This window comes from Anolis carolinensis, chromosome 4 (assembly GCF_035594765.1).
Source record: "Anolis carolinensis isolate JA03-04 chromosome 4, rAnoCar3.1.pri, whole genome shotgun sequence".
NCBI lineage: Eukaryota > Metazoa > Chordata > Lepidosauria > Squamata > Dactyloidae > Anolis > Anolis carolinensis.
Window position 1 is genome coordinate 251471768 of NC_085844.1, and position 16921 is coordinate 251488688.

The 16921-nt window shown below is 42.7% G+C and overlaps 1 long non-coding RNA gene across 1 annotated transcript; it reads left to right on the forward strand.

Annotated features, from left to right (window-relative positions):
* Positions 1-2991: 2991 nt before the first annotated feature.
* Positions 2992-3994, forward strand: LOC134298733 (uncharacterized). The gene is made up of 2 exons (XR_010005823.1): positions 2992-3082; positions 3223-3994. It is a non-coding gene; the product is annotated as an uncharacterized LOC134298733 (long non-coding RNA).
* Positions 3995-16921: the final 12927 nt, after the last annotated feature.

Genomic DNA, 16921 nt, shown 5'->3' on the forward strand with positions numbered 1-16921 from the left:
TTGTTTCTCAGCCAAAGTAGTCCATAAAGTGCAAAGTAGTAGTGGCAAAGTATCCTGTAGTTGGATGGGCAGATAGTTCAACCTAATAATTAATCATCAAAGGCCTTTTGGAAACCCACTTACTCCATGACAATTACATTTAGGTTTCATCTACATGGCAAAATTCAAGCAATTTGATGTCACTTAAACTTTTATGGCTCAATGCTGTGGTATCCTGAGAGTTGGAGTTGGGTGAAGAACCAGCGCTCTTTGGCAGAGAAGGCCAAAGACCTTTCAAAACTACAGCTTCCATAGTATTGAGCTACTGCAATTACAGTGATGTCCAACTGCATTCATTCTATGGTGTAGATGCCCCCATGAAGTCAGATTCCAGGAAAAGAAATTCCCAATTGAATATTCGGAAGAACTTCCTGAGGGTCCAAAGTGTTCTCCAGGGGAATCTGGTGCCTGGGAGTTTAGTGGAGCCCCTTCCGTCTCTGGAGGTTCGTAAGCAGAGGCTGGATAATGGACACCTGTCAGGAGAGCTTGCATTGTAGATTCCTGCCTGGGTGAAGGAAGTGATGTAGGTGGCCCTGGGGTCCCTTTCCAACTCCAGGATCCATATTTTCTCAGGTGAAGATGCTCAAGGTTTGGACCATCCTTCTCCTATGCAGCCTCCTGCTCTTCCAACAAGCTGCTGCGCAAGACCTCACGACCGGGTTTGATTTCAAAACCATTGAAGATGGTCAGTATTTCTATGTATTTTATTTTTTATGTTTAGAGATATAGATAGATAGATAGATAGATAGACAGACAGATAGCACAATAACAGTACTTTGGGCACAGAAATGGTACTGTTTCTTTTACAAAAACAAAATTTTCACAAAAGAACCTTGATTTTTTTAAAAAAAAAAATCTCAAGGCAATTGATTATATTTCTAGTGGGTGTCTCAGGATGCATCTACATTGTAGATTTAATACAGATTGATACCACATTATCTGGCATGACCCAATCCTGAGAGTTGTAGTTTAGTGATGCACCCACATTCTTTGGCAGGGAAGGCTAAAGACCTTTAAAACTGCCACTGTCATGATTCCATAGTACTGAGCCATGGCAAGAAAAGTGTTGATCTGAATTCATAATACACTCCAAAACACCTGGAGGTCCCAAGTTTGCCCATGCCTGGTATAGATGCACCCAAGCTGTGCGTATGTTGTGAAATTCATTTTCTGACTTACTCAAACTGCCTGTCAGGTCCTCATAGAAACTTTCACTGGATCTGCTATCCAACTGCCTGGGTCACTAAGGACCGTATGCTATTATGAGTCCCAACTAGAGTAGACCTTTTACACCAGAAGACTACACCTCCATCTTGTCTCAGCACAATGGGTCTCCTCTAGTTGGCACTCACATAACTCAGGCCCATCAATGTTGGTGCATTTGCCTTGATACTGAAACCTACATGTACTAAGGTGCCCATGTGCATCTAATTGATGATGAGAAAGAATGGAGTAAGGATTGCCTATAAAGTCAGGAGTTGGTTTAGTAAAACAGTAATGATGGTGGAGAATAATGCTGGGACACAGTTTTACTTTGTTGACTTTCCATCTCTGGTACATAATGGTATCAACTTTCTACAGCAGTCCGCTACAATAAACGTATCGGAGATCTGTTTGGAGCCATCTTGGGAGGCAGGAAAGGTCTGCCTGGAAATGTCTTAGGAAATGAAGAAGGTCAGCGTGGAAGTCCCCAGAATCAGCCTAAGTAAGTGATACTGTGAACAAGATGGAACATAAATTCAATACATGAATAAAATATATAAAAGTATTTACGGGAGCTGGCAAAATGACATTCTACTCAGGAAAGGAGATGGTTCACTTTTTTTGGTAAAATTTGGTAAGATATATGATTAAGTCCCCTTCTACACTGACCATATATCCCAGTCCAACTCCATGGTCAACTTGACCCAGTCACATGGAAGGACCTAGAAATTTCTAGAGAGAACACCTTCAGTGCAATCCTATGGTCAGCTTCCAGCAGAGGTTGAGCCCAGAGTCATGCTGGAGGACCCAGAATTTCCTAGGGAGGTATTTGTCCTCTCATGTAAAGACATAGCAATTTCATTATTTGCTTTGTTTCACCTTCACGGGTTCCTGTGTCCCTAACCCCAGTGAAAGTGGAGGGCTGATTACACCTCCTTGTGTGCAGCTCAAAGCGGGGTATTGGTGCGCATAAAGCTTCCAGCCACAGTTTCCATTTCTGACTCTGGCCAAACTCTCTCTCAATTTCTAGTGGAAGATTGTGGATGCCAAGCTGCTTAATGTCAGCCTGAAAACCCTGCCAGATGTTGGGCAATAGTCCAGATGATGCACCTGGGAAGGCCCAGTGAATAGAAAGGCCTGATTCGGGAATTCTCCCCCTCAGGATCCACAATTACCTGTCTCTACATTATTAAATGTTTAGGCAGCAACTAAAAGCAAGCAAGCAAATTCAGGGCATGGCCTATGATGTTGATATAGCCCAACTGTGGTGCTCATAAAAACAACACCAACAGTAAGTCTCCACTACCATCTAATCCAGTTCAAAGCAGATAACTTGGGTTTAACTGGCAGTGTATAAAGGGCCTCTGTTTTTCTCAAGTAAGAGGCGACCCAAAAGTCATCTGCACGGGACCACCTTTTTGAGAAATCAAAAATGCAACATAGAGCACTATCGATATCAACCAATTGCCTTCTTCTGAGGTTTTTGGACAGGGGTTGGACTGCATGGCCCTGGGAGGGTCTTGATTCCAATTCTAGGCTTCTAGACCAATGATCCCCTTTCACTTCCAGGACAATTTTCATCTCTGTGAATGATTTTGTGCAAAGGGTGAAAACCGAGTCCAGAGCACCCAAGCTCATGGTCCCCTTTCTCTTCCAGGGTTTTCACGCCTGTGACTAATTTTGTGCGTCGTTTAGAGGAATTAATCGCCGAAGCCTCTTTTCGAAGGGTGCAATCCAAGTCTGGAGCACCCAAGCTCATGGTTGAGAACTACATGACTGACCCGGCTCACATCGAGGTCTTGTCTGGGCGGGTGTCCAGAGATCTTAATAGAGTTTTGAGGTCAGTGGTTTGTGTAGTGATGGAGAGGGGAGTTTGTATTCCCCTCCCCTGCATGAGTGGTCAATGGACCATACTTTGGTCCAGAAAGAAGGATGCTTCTGATGTCTACGATTTAAGGATGACCCCCTTCTCTTCCTTAGGACCCAACAGCAGAACGTGGATATCAGCCTCTCCAACGACTTGAACCGCCACCTTCCTGGCGTGGTGCGTTCTCCAGGGATTTGGTTCTCCAGGGTTATTGGTCATCCCTTTGAGCCATTCAGTGTGTGGCACCCCTATCAACCCCACTCAGAATCCAAACTTTTCAGTTAATTACCAACATCTATCTGAGTTCTCTCCCTACCAAAACCATTTGTAGCAAGCCATAAGGAATGCATGCTGGACAACCTCTTCTTGGTACTGGCCAAGACAGAGCTCAGTTATTTAGGCTTCCATTTAATTGCTACTCCCAATCACTACATCTCTGAACATTTAGCTTCAACCAACCTGCAAACTAAAATAGACCCATTCAATGATTTAGCTGAACTCATCGAGATAGCAAATGCTGTCCTTCAACTAAATGGGGAAAGAAGCTCTGTTCCTCCCACTGACCATCTTCTTTTCCTTCGCAGCTGCAAGTTGAATGACTTGAAGATGCTTCTTGACACAGTCAACAGAAAGTTGGCCCAAACTCTAACTCTTGAATCAGAAAATCTTGGATAAGATCTCAGTGTCTTGGATTCATCTCCTCTGAACCTCAGTGGGATATTTAGTGTCCTTTTCAGGGAGGTGGAAATCTTGCCATAATTTCTAGTTCTTTGGTGGGCATTATTTGCACAGAGATGAGTCTTGTTTCTCCAGGGCTCTCTCTTCATGATTTCCTATGCTTGCTTCTCTTACTTTGGTAATAAAAAAATTATCCTCTGACTACAAGGTGTCTCCTTTTTTGTGAAACACAACCATTTCAAAAATGTTCTTGCTCTTGTATGAAAAGGCCAGTTTGGGTTGAGAACAAGAGCAAAAAGACTAAGGCTAAGTTGTCTCAAAACATGCCCTTTAGCAAAGGCATTATGGATTTGGAGGAATGGCTGTGTAATGATTTTAGTTAGGACTGCAGACAAGATGATCCATGCCCAGTGGGCTTCCACTAAATCAGATCAGCCAGGACTGAGAACAAGGCATTCTGGGTTTGAAGGCATGTGACAGAGGTTTGTTACCATTTGGTCAAAAGAGATGCAACTACCGAGTCACCGCTCAAAAATGTACAAGCATACATTCACAGAGAAATAGGTGACATTTTATACATTTTGACATCTATTCAGGCTTTTGGCACCTGCCCCTGATTGGCTAAGAAATAGCCCAGCTTGGATATGCTCTGTGATTGTCCCAGGGTTCCTTCTGCATCGCAGGTGAGAGTACAGATTCCTCATGGCTGGAAAAAGGAGAGCTGACTATTGGATGGTTTAATGATCCAGTCAATTGCAGGGACATGTCCATGGAAGGCATGAGACTGAAGAGGATGATGACATCGGTATGCTAACGATTCCTTGATTGACTTAAGTGTCTAGCTCCAAAGAATTCCAATGTATAGGGCAGATGAAGCTGCTGGGAGAGATCATCTGGAGTTCTGGAGTTCAATGTAATCTGTAAAAACACACATAAAGGTCCCGGTGTCCGCTGACCATGCTGTGGGCAGCAATGGCCTGGGACTTTAGGGTGGTTTGGGCTTACCCGTGGTCAGGGACACATGCAAAGGGTTTCATAGGGAAAGGAAAAAGGAAGGAAAGGGGTTTGTTCAGGAGTGGAGAGGCAGGGAACCTCAGCTGGGGATGATAGGGTCCGTAGGAGTAGAAGCCAGCCGCTGCAGAGAGAGAAAGGAGAAAAGCGAGTCGAGAAAGATACAGAGAAGGAAGCATAAGTTAACAAGAGATACTTTTTCTTGGGGGATAGTTTTACAGTCCAGGGAGAAAGGGAGTTTGAAGTGCTATCTCCTGGAGCCGGTTGTGCTGCAGGTCCTCTCCGAGGCTTGCGCTGGTGCTTCATCCAATTCATAATTTTCCACCTTGACGGATGGTGGTGGTTGTGGCTCAACATCACTATCTAGGAAACTCTAGTTCCTCTGGTGCAATTTCAGAGAAGTTAAAGTTGACCATGGAGTCTTGCTGGAAGACCCAGAGATTCCAAAAGAAGCGTTCTCACAGTTAAAAAAACAGAGGGGTTTTAAAATGGTGTTTCCCTACTTTTGGGGGTGGTCCTGCACCTTTAACCCTTAGACCCAGTGAATGTGAAGGGCTGGCTACATATGGTGAATCTGGACTTGTCCAATGCATTAAAGTAGAGGAAAAACGTATACACATCCAGTAAATGCTGGGAGATTATATATTTTATTGACTGGAGAAGAGCCGGTTGACATCCCTCCCTGATTAAAAGAAGAAAGGCAAGCATTGTTTCTTCCCTGGACCACAGCAGGTCGACAGTTCAAGGAGAAACTGAAATTAGAATACAATTGACGTTTCTTCCATGGTTCAGACCTGGACCCAAGATGGCAGATGAAACAGCCAAAAAGGAGACTTGGTCTAACTTGAAGCTCCTTTGGGGTCTCCCGTTGGAAACAGCTGCAAAAGAAAGGAAGATGATCGGTGGGAGGGAACTGAGCTTAATTCCCTGTTTATTTGTAGGATACCATTTGCTATTACGTTTGACAAAGCACCATCCTTTAAATGCTAGTCACAGAGAAGCAACCCACTGAAATAATGGGGTTGATGCAAGTGTTATCTTATGAGTTCCGCAAAATCATTCTATAGGTCTATCTTAGTGCAGGTGGATTGAAGTCTAAATTACATGTTTGCTGGAGCTCTGTCTTGACCAGTACCAAGATGAGGTTGTCCAGCTTGCATTCCTTATGGCTTCCTACAAACTGTTTTAGTAGGGAGAGAGCTCAGCTAGATGTTGGCAATTATCTGAAAAGTTCGTAAATCAGGGTTTCTCAACTGGGTTTCCCTGTAATCCTAGGATTCTGAGTGGGGTTGATAGGGATGCCACACACTGAGAGGTTCAAAGGGGACGACCAATAACCCTGGAGAACCCAAAATCCCTGGAGAACGCACCATATCGGCATGATGGCGGTTGAAGAGGTCGGTGAGGACGGCACCCACGCTCTATTCCATGGTCCTAAGGAAGAGAAAGGGTTCATGCTTAAAAGGATGACTTCAGAAACATCCTCCTTTCTGGGCCAAGGTATGGTCCATTGACCACTCAAGCAGGAGAGCGGAAAGAGCATTTCTGTATAGAAAAGGGAAGGCCACTCACTCCTCTCTCTATTGCTACCCAAACCACTGTCTCCGAAGCTTTATTAAGATCTCTGGACACCCACCCAGGCAAGACCTTGATGGGAGCCGGATTCGTCTCTGCCATGAGCTTGGGCGCTCAGGACTCATTTTGCAACATCTGAATAAAGTCATCCATGTCATCGACCCCAAGAAGACTCAGAAGAAAAATCACATTCCTGGAAGGCCTGGAAGAGAAAGGGAGACATTGCTCAAGAATTGTTATCAAGACCCCCAGGGCCATCCAGTCCAACCCCTGCCCAAAAACCTCCAGAGAAAGAGACTCCACCACACTCCCAGGCCTCTCTTACTTGAGGAAAACAGAGGCCCCTTCTACATTGCCATATTAAATCCAGGTTATCTGCTTAGAACTGGATTATATGACAGTGGAGATTCATTTAATCCAGTTCAAAGCAGATAATATGGACTATCTGCTTTGATAATCTTGATTATACAGCTGTGTAGAAGGGGCCAGAGGGAGGCAATTAAGTGCTAATAAGCAAGAAACAAGAGCCAGCAGATGCCAATAAGTTAGACAAAAATGGAAAGTAGGTAAAAGTTCTCCATTTACATAGAACTCTTCACTCCTTCTTTTGAAAAAGGAAATTTAAACATCTTTTCTTACTGTAGTATTTTTGATATCGGTGCGCACAAATCTCTATTTGTTATGCTTACTTGAAATGTATCATGTGTTCAGTCATAGCTTATTATGTTAGTAGATCCTGCCAGACTGGATTTGGAGGAGACCTCCCAGCTTGGTCCACTGTTTCAGAATGAACAATAAATAGTTGAAGGAATGACTTACTGTTGGCGTTGGCGTTTATACAAGCACCAAAGTTGGGCTATATCAACATCACAGGACTTGCCTTAAGTATGTTTGCTTGCTTTTAGTTGCTGGCTAAACATTCAATAACATAGGGACAGGCAATTGTCCCTATGTTAGGGACAGGGGCCGGGCTGTGGCGCAGCTGGCTAGTAACCAGCTGCTATAAATCACTACTGACGGAGAGGTCATGAGTTCGAAGCTCGGGTCGGGTTAAGCCTCCGACCATTAAAAATAGCCCCGACTTGCTGTTGACCTATGCAGCCCTGAAAGACAGTTACATCTGTCAAGTAGGGAAAATTTAGGGACGCTTTATGCGGGAGGCTAATTTAACTAATTTACAACACCATAAAACTGCCAGCAAAACACGAGGAAAAGAATGAGGAAGAACAGCCACCAGCAGACAGTGAAGCAACAGCTTCCCCTGTGGCTGGAATCGGGAAGCTGGAAAGATGTTAAAATGCCTCTGTGTCTGTCTAAACTGAATGTTGTTTGTCTGTTGGCATTGAATGTTTGCCATATATGTGTGCATTGTAATCCGCCCTGAGTCCCCTTTGGGGTGAGAAGGGCGGAATATGAATACTGTAAATAATAAATAATAATAATTGTGGATCCCGAGGGAGAGGATTCCCGAACCAGGCCTTTCTGCTCACCTGGCCTTCCCGGGTGCAGCACCTGAACTATTGCTCTGGAGTTCCAGTTTGACAGGGATCACAAGTAGGAGCCCAACATCTGGAAGGGTTTCCAGGGTGACATTAAGCAGCTTGGCATTCAGAATCTTCCAACTTGAAAGTGAGAGTTTGGCCAGAGTCAGAAATGGAAACTGTGGCTAGAAGCTTTATGCTCATTAATGCCCTGCTTGGAGTCACACACAAGGAGGTGCAGTCAGCCCTCCACTTTCACTGGGGTCAGGGTCACAGGATCCCGTGAAGGTGAAACAATACAAATAATGAAATTACTATGTTTTTACATGAGAGGACAATCGCCTCCCTGGGAAATTCTAGGTCCTCCAGCATGACTCTGGACTCAACCTCTTCTGGAAGCTGACCATAGGATTGCAATGAAGGATCAAGGTGTTCTCTCTAGAAATCTCTAGGACATTCCATGAGACTGGGCTAAGTTGACCATGCAGTTGTACTGGGATATATGGAAAGTGTAGAAGGGGACTTAATAGTGTTATCTTAAATTTTACCAAAAAAGTGAACCATCTCCTTCCCTGAGTAGAGTGCATTTTGGTGGCTCCTGTACATACTTTTATATATTTTATTCATCCATTGAATTCATGTTCCATCTTGTTCCCAGTATCACTTACTTAAGCAGATTCAGGAGACTTCCAAGCAGACCTTCTTTGCCTCTCAAGACATTTCCAGGCAGATCTTTCTTGGCTTCCAAGGCACCGTGAAGCAGATCTCTTCTTCGCCGCCCAAAGGGACCTCTATTCCGACTTCCTTGGTTGTCCAGGCTGCCACCACGTAAGTCTGGCAAGACTTTTACACCGTAAATTAAAATCTCTTTGAGTACTGTAGAAAGTACAAGAGATGGAAAGTCAACCAAGTAAAGCTGTGTCCCAGCATTATTCACCACCATCACTACTGTTACCTTTTTTCCTGTGTTGCCTTTTACTAAACTGACTCCTGACTTTATAGGCAACCCCTTACTCCATTTTTGTCCCATCATCAACTATATGCAGATGGGGCCAGAACTATGTTCAGTAAGAGTATGTTTTTAGTGCCACAGAGGCAGGCCTTGAAGCTTGGCATTGCCAGGTTAATGACACCGGCATTCCCTTGCATTGAATGATGATTAATTGACAGTGTAGTGTCCATAGTGCAAAGAAAAATACACAGATGGTTCCAGCATCAACACACTGCAGATAAAGACTCTTTGTTCCTTCTCTGAGCCAATCTCTCTTCTGCTAGCTGAGTAAACAAGGCTGCACTTGAGTGTTGGATCTGCCCAAAAGTATGTGTCGCTCATTCATAAGACGTGTCTTCTTTCAGACTGTAGATTTCAGAGGAAATAAGGAGGATTGCTAAATTCAGACAGAGTACAATCCAGATATTTTCTTGCACTTACCACATGTGAAACTACAGATAATAACAAACCCTGTTGAAATGAATGACTTTGAGGGGAATCATATCATAGAATAATGCTGTAGGGTTTAGAAAATGCCATGTGGGGATAAATCTCTAGCATTTCTAGGTTCTCCAGCATGACCATGGTCAACATCCAGTAGAAGCAAATCATGCACTGATGCTGGAGGACCTAGAAAATGCTGAAAGAGAACATCTCTCTAGCATGTCTACCTCTTTCACTATGACTCTGTGGTCAACATACTAAAGAAACATGCAGATGACTTAGAAAATCTCTAGACTTGTAGTTGTTCTTAATCTTTGGATTTCCAAATGTTTTGGACTTCATTTCCTACAATTTCTAATAGCTGGTAAGCTGACTGGCATTTCTGGGGTCTGAAGTCCAAAATACCGGGAAGAGCAAAGGTTAAGAACCACTCCAGCATGACTCTGTGGTCAACATCCAGCAGAAGGATTTCTTGGATCCCATCTACATTGCCATATAACCCAGTCTGCATGATAATAGTCAGCGTACACTCATGTAGTGACAACAACAAAAGTGATTTATAGATGGGCTTAAAGCTAACTTACACAATGTGGCATAAACAGTGAGAATTAGGAAGTCCTGGCCCTTGAGCATCTATCTGGAGGTCAGGTGTGGCCATCGGCCCTGTGGATTTTGAAGATGAACAAATGGAGAGTGAAAGGGAGACATGTGTCAAGAGGAAGAAATAGCCCCAAACAGATCCATGTTGTGACCTCCTTCCATCTAGAAATGTATATCCTCACTGAGAAAAGAAACCCATGCAGATCCAGAATAGGTCTCTACATTCACTTATGGTCCCACCGCCAAAACTCTAACTCTGGAAGACAATAAGGCTCATGGGCCATGAGGAATCGCCTATAGTATAGTACAATAATGCCGACTGTAAATCATTGAAATGGATTATATGAATCTACACTGCCATATAATCCAGTCCAATGCAGTCAATCTGCTTTCTGAAAGTGGATTATATGGCAGTGTAGATGGGGCCATAGACTCGTGCTGGAAAGCTTAGAAAATATCTAGAGAGAATATCTCATTAGGATTTCCAGGTCTTCAATAGTCAAGCTCCAGTGGAAGCATGCCATAGGATCACACTGGAGGGTCTAGGAAATTCCTAGAGGGAATGTATTTTTTCAGCTGTGCCTCAAGTGAAATTGCAAGAACTGGTTTAGTGGATATGGAATTGCAGTTCATGCCATAAATGGCTGGTTTGAAACATCAGTCTTTCACACTACACATTCCGCTTCAATACCATGTTCACTACCTTGGATGCAGCCGACAGAGCCCAGGGATTTGCCTTTTGAGGAGGCCAATGAATTGTGAATCCTTCACAGAACTATTAATTCCAGGATTCTGTCGGATGGAGCCAGGGCAGTTAAGGATGTATCAAAGTGGAATGATTTTTTGTGATTCAAACTGCCAACTTTTCAGTCAGCAAGTTCAGCAGCTCAGCTCAATCTGTATTAAATCTACAGTGTAGATGCATCCTGAGACATCTGCTGGAAATATAGTCAATTGCCTTGAGATATGTTTTTTAAAAAATCAAGATTCTTTTGTGAAAATTTCATTTTTGTTAAAGAAACAGAGAACCATTTCTATGCCCAACTCTTTTTGTATCTATCTATCTATCTATCTATCTATCTATCTATCTATCTATCTATCTATCGTCTATCTAATCTCCCAATATAAAAACTGAATGAGATACAGATACCGTACTGACCTCCAAGAAAGTCTTTTAAATCAACCTCGTCCGTCTCAGGGCTTTCTTCTTGCGCCACGGCTTGTTGGAAGAGCAGGAGACAGCACAGAAGAAGACTGGTCCAAAGCTTGAGCATCTTGACCTGAGAAAATATGGATCCTGGAGTTGGAAAGGGACACCAGGGTCACTTAGTCTACAATGCGAGCCCTCCTGACAGATGGCCATAATCCAGCCTTTGCTTATGAACTTCCACGGAAGGAAGGAGGCTCCACCAAACTCCCAGGCACCAAATTCCCCTGGAGAACACTTTAGACCAGGGGTCCCCAAACTAAGACCTGGGAGCCGGATGCGGCCCTCCGAGGTCATTTACCTGGCCCCCGCCCTCAGTTTTATAATATAATATATTGTATATATATAATATTGATAATAATATTATAATGTAATACAATATAACACTAATAATAATACCATATAATAATATTAATTATATATTCTATATTACATATAATATTACTAATAATATTACAGTATAGTGGTATAGTTCAATAAAGTAATATATAATGCTAATATTGTACTATGCTAATAATATAATATATTGTATGTACATATAATATTGATAATGATATTATAATGTAGTACAATATAACACTAATAATAATACCATATAATAATATTAATTATATATTCTATATTACATATAATATTGCTAATAATATTACAGTATAGTGGTATAGTTCAATATAGTAATATATAATGCTAATATTGTGCTATGCTAATAATATAATATATTGTATGTACATATAATTTGTAAGCCACTCTGAGTCCCCTTTGGGGTGAGAAGGGTGTGATACACATATAGTAAATAAATGCAGTAAACAAATAAATAATAAATAAATACATTTTAGACTTAGGCTCGGCCAAAGTCTGAAATGACTTGAAGGCACACAACAACAACAACAACAACAACAACAACAACCCTAATTAACTTGACTATCTCATTGGCCAGAAGCAGGAGCACACTTCCCATTGAAATCCTGATCAATGTATGTTGGTTAAAATTGTTTTTATTTTTAAATATTGTATTGTTCTTTTATTGTTCTTGTTGTTGTTGTTGCTGCACTACAAATAAGACATATGCAGTGTGCATCAGAATTTGTTTGTATTTTTCTCAAATGATAATCCGGCCCCTCAACAGTCTGAAGGATTGTGGACTGGCCCTTGGTTTAAAAAGTTTGGGGACCCCTGCTTTAGACCCTTGGGAAGTTCTTCCTAATATTCAATAGGATTTTTTTTCCTGGAGTCTGACTTCATGGGGCATCTACACTAGAATGAATGCAATTGGATACGAATGTAATTGCAAAGAGCGCTGGTTCTTCACCCAACTCCAACTCTCAGGAAATCCCACCATTAAGCCATGAAAGTTTAAGTGATGTCGATCTGCGTGAATTCTGCCCTGTAGATGAAACCTAAATGTAAATGTCATGGAGTCGGTGGGTTTCTTCGACATGGAACCAGCAATTTAAATGAGAGGAAATTCCCACAAATGTACATTTTAGCTCTGAATCACCCAAAGTAAGATTTTCATTCCCCAAAACCATCTGGCAATGGATTGAATGGAAGTTATGTTGATTGTAACAGATGCACGAATTAATACCTAGCCCTTGAAAGATAATTCTTGAGTTTGGAAATCAGGCTGGATGGTTCATTCTGGGAGAAGCAACCCTTTTGCAAGGGAGTCAAGCTGAGCTCCCTTTGGATCCTGACCTTACTCACCTGTTGGCTTCTCAAGGTGTCCCCAAGGCGTTGTCCTCTGTGGAGGAAGATGTTGTGAGCCAAGAGCCGATGTGCCTTATATAGAAAATATATACATCAGGAATGAGGAAAACCCTCTCTTTGTGGGAAACCCATGACATTTGCTTGGGTATAGAGTAGCAATTACTGTGTGCAAAGCAAATATTTTTAAATTTGAAAAAGTTGGCAAATTGTTATGTTATGCAAGAATATATGGAACACGTCAGCAGAGGCATTTGGCCCAAGATTGATCTGGGATGCCAGAGTCAAGTGGAGAGAGTCAGCGACCTGGACAACTGAGGACAATGTCAAGATCTTGCTGAGATGAGAGAGGTTAGTGCAGCAGGGCTTTTACTCAGTCAATGACTGGAAGAGAAATAGAATAGATGCCAATTTGTTTCAGAATACAGTGATGTTGATCATTGATTTCATGTTCACTCACATCAATCCCATGAGATCCATAATGCAACATTAACACAGAGGATCTCAGATCTAGTTGTTATTCCCAACATGGATCCAATACATCATTGGTTCTTTGAGTGTGCTCTGCGGAGCCCTTGGGCCTGCGCAAAGCATACGGATGGGCTCGATGCTTTCCTGCTCCCTCCTTCTCCACCCCCTACTCTGCCTCCTTCAAAAGGCCACCAAAAGCCTTTTCTCCTCATCTCCATCATGAAAAAAGCCTTTCCTCCTTGTCTTCCTCGCTGCCAAAAGCCTTTTTACCTTGCCTCCCTCACCATCAAAAGCCTTTTCTCCTCACCTCCCTTGTCGCCAAAAGCCTTTTTACCTTGCCTCCCTCTCCACCAAAAGCCTTTATTCCTCGCCTCCCTTGTCACCAAAAGCCTTTTCTCCTTGCCTCCCTCGCTGCCAAAAGCCTTTTCTCCTCACCTCCCTCACCTGCTCCATGATCAAGAAAACACATTGGAGAGGTTTCAGACAGATTCTGGGAGTTATAGTTCAACATCATCCAGTAACACACTGAATGAAGCCAATGATAGGTCTCGGCCAAACCTGGCACACATCCCGTACATGTCCAACTCTGAGATTTGTTGGTGATTGACCCATGAATTTAGAAATTGTACTTCACCTGCAATCAAAGAAGACTGAAAGCAACCAATGATTTGTTTATGTGGGATTTGTGTAGTGGTAGTGTTTAAATGAAATTTGTGTCTTGTCTGTATTGTATACTGATTGCATCATCCAGAGTGTACTATAGTCTGGAAAGAGTTATTACTGAGAAGCTGTGATGACCTTGATGTGTGGCTGGAACTGGGGAGTGTCCAGACACAAGTGTGTATGCATTACTGATTACATCAGTTCAGTTCTGTTCTGAGTCGAGTACTGTCTGTTGAGAAGTCAAGTCCTGTGTCCATTGTCTTCAAGTCTGTTTGTCTTGATTATTACTGCTTTCAGTAAAACTTGTATATAGTTTTACCAAAGTCTCTGGGTGTCTCTTCGTTCTGTGTTCCACTGACTCCATCCAACTACTGCTGTGCTGCAAATACTCTGACATGATTAATTGAAACCAAACTTGGCACACATAGTATCACACACCAGGCCTGAAGCCACCTAAGACCACAGCATCACACAAGCGTCCAAAGTAAAGGCAAGTAGTTTATTCTAAAAATCACACAAAAGTGATATTCAGAAAATCAGGGATAAGATTTTAAGGTGTAGCTTCATAGCAGTCAGTAATCAATTATCTCTTATAAAATCAAAAAGCAATAAAGTCCAAGGATAGTCCCAAAATCCAAAGGCAGCTTTAGTCCATCAGTAAAACTTCAACAAGAATACACAGCAAGAACATGGAAAATTCATAGAGTACTTGAGTCCCAAAACCAAGACTTGAAACAAGAACTAGAAAACTCAGGCCTGACTGTACTAGAAAGCCATGTTGCCTGAACTGAATATCAGAGTACCCGTTAGCTCCTAATAAGCAAATATTTACATTACGTCTAACCTGGAATTTCTGCTTCCCATGAAGCTGTGTTGATTTATGAAGCTGGCTATCTGTTTGAATCTGCAAGTGTGCCTCTTTGCTTAGGTCAGTATCACCAGGTGCGTGCCCATGAGAGTTCCTCATCAATCCGTCTTGGCTAGACTCTTTATCTGGAGAGGATGATCCCAACTCCGGGGCCCGGCCTTGACCTTGAGGTTCAGAGGCAATTATACTTTTAGGCTCTTCATCTGTGCCCTCATCTCTATCTATAAGACTCTCACTTTCCTGGCCTGTATGAGAATAATTCCCAGAGCTTGCATCAGAATGAATTTCAGGAAAGCCCACAATCCCATCTGACTCTAAGTCATCAGTGAATCCATCAGCCCCTCGCTGTAGTGACTGCTCCTGAGCTACAACACATACCCATCATGACCAACTTTGAATAATGTTTAGAGTTTGCGGGGAATTCAGCTTCTATTCTGGGCATTGTAGCTCACCCACTTCCAGAGAGCACTGTGAACCCAACCAATGATGGATATGGACCAAGGTTGGCACGCAGACCAAACATGGCTAACTTTGAATACTGGTGAAGTATGGGAGGATTGACCCACAAATAAGGAAATTGTAGCTCACCCACAATCAAAGAACACGGTGAACCCAATCAACAATGGATCAGGATCAGACTTAGCACACATACACAACATTCCAACTTTGAATACTGATGTAGTTGAAATAATAACAGATGATGATGTGAGTTGTAGTTTACCATATTATTTTTCATTTTCTAATGGGGCCATCCCCAAAATTATTTTTTTGTAGATTTAGCACGATGTCCCTCCTGCAAAGACAAAGTTTAGGGCTTTTCGCCCTTCCTAAACTACATTTCCCAGAGTTCTGTGCTTCTTCTTATTGAACTTTGCTCCCTCCTTTCCCACTCCTAACAGCGAGAAGCCATTAATTTACAGGGAATGGGAGCTATTTTGACTTTACTTTCCTTGCTTGCAATGAAAATGAAAATCAAGCTTCCTTTTGAGACAGAGCCTTCTGAGATTTACAAAATACAAATGATTTTGGGGATGGAGCCATTAGAAAAGAGGAAAGAATATGCCTAAACTACAACTCACATCATCTGTTATTATTGCAACTACATCAACCAGTAACCTGGCTGCTGATCTTTGAACCACTTGGAACTTTTAAACTATCTTCAAAGGCAGCCTCACATAGAGAGTGTTATAGTAGTTCACATGAGATGTGACTAAGGCATGGACTATCATGGCCAGATCTGGCATCTCAAGGTATGGGCGCAGTTGGTGCACAAATTTTAACTATGCGATGGCGATCCTTGCCACCGCCATCACCTGTGGTACTACGGTCAGAGAAGAGTCCAGGATCACCCCAGACTGCAAACCAGTGTTTTCAGTGGGAGTGTAACCCTATCCAGCACAGGCTGTAACCCTTCTGCCTTACAACTGGCCAGGAGTACCTCTGTCTTGTCTGGATTTAGTTTCAACTTGTTAGCCCTCATCCAGTCCATTACTGATGACAGGCACCAGTTTAGGACAAGGACAGCATCCTTGGCTTCGGGTGGAAAGGAGTCATAGAGTTGTGTGTTGTCTGCATGAATTTGACACCAAACTCCAAAACTCCGGATGATCTCTCCCAGCGGTTACATATAAATGTTAACCAGCATGGGGGACAGAATTAAAACCTGAGGGACCCCACAGGCCAGAGAGTTGAAAAGGAGTCCTCCAGCACCACCTTCTGGGAGCAACCCGACAGGAAGGACCAGAGACACTATAAAACAGTGTCCCCAAGCTTCAACCTAGAGAGCTGTCCCAGAAGGATACCATGGTCAATGGTATCGAAAACTGCTGGGAGGTCCAGGAGAACCCCCTCTTTAGCTCTCTTCATAGATCATCTACCAAGGCAACCAATGCCAGCTTTGTTCCCCATCTGGGCCTGAAACCAGATTGAAATGAATACAGATTATCAGTTTCTTCCAAGAATCTTTGGAGTTGTGAGGCCACCACCTTCTCTAGAACCTTGCCCAGGAAGGGGAGATTTGATACTGGCCAATAGTTGTTGAGTGGTATCCAATCTCTTCTATAAACTATCCTCTCCAAACTGGTCCAAATACACTATATCCCTTTGCCTCCCCCTTTCT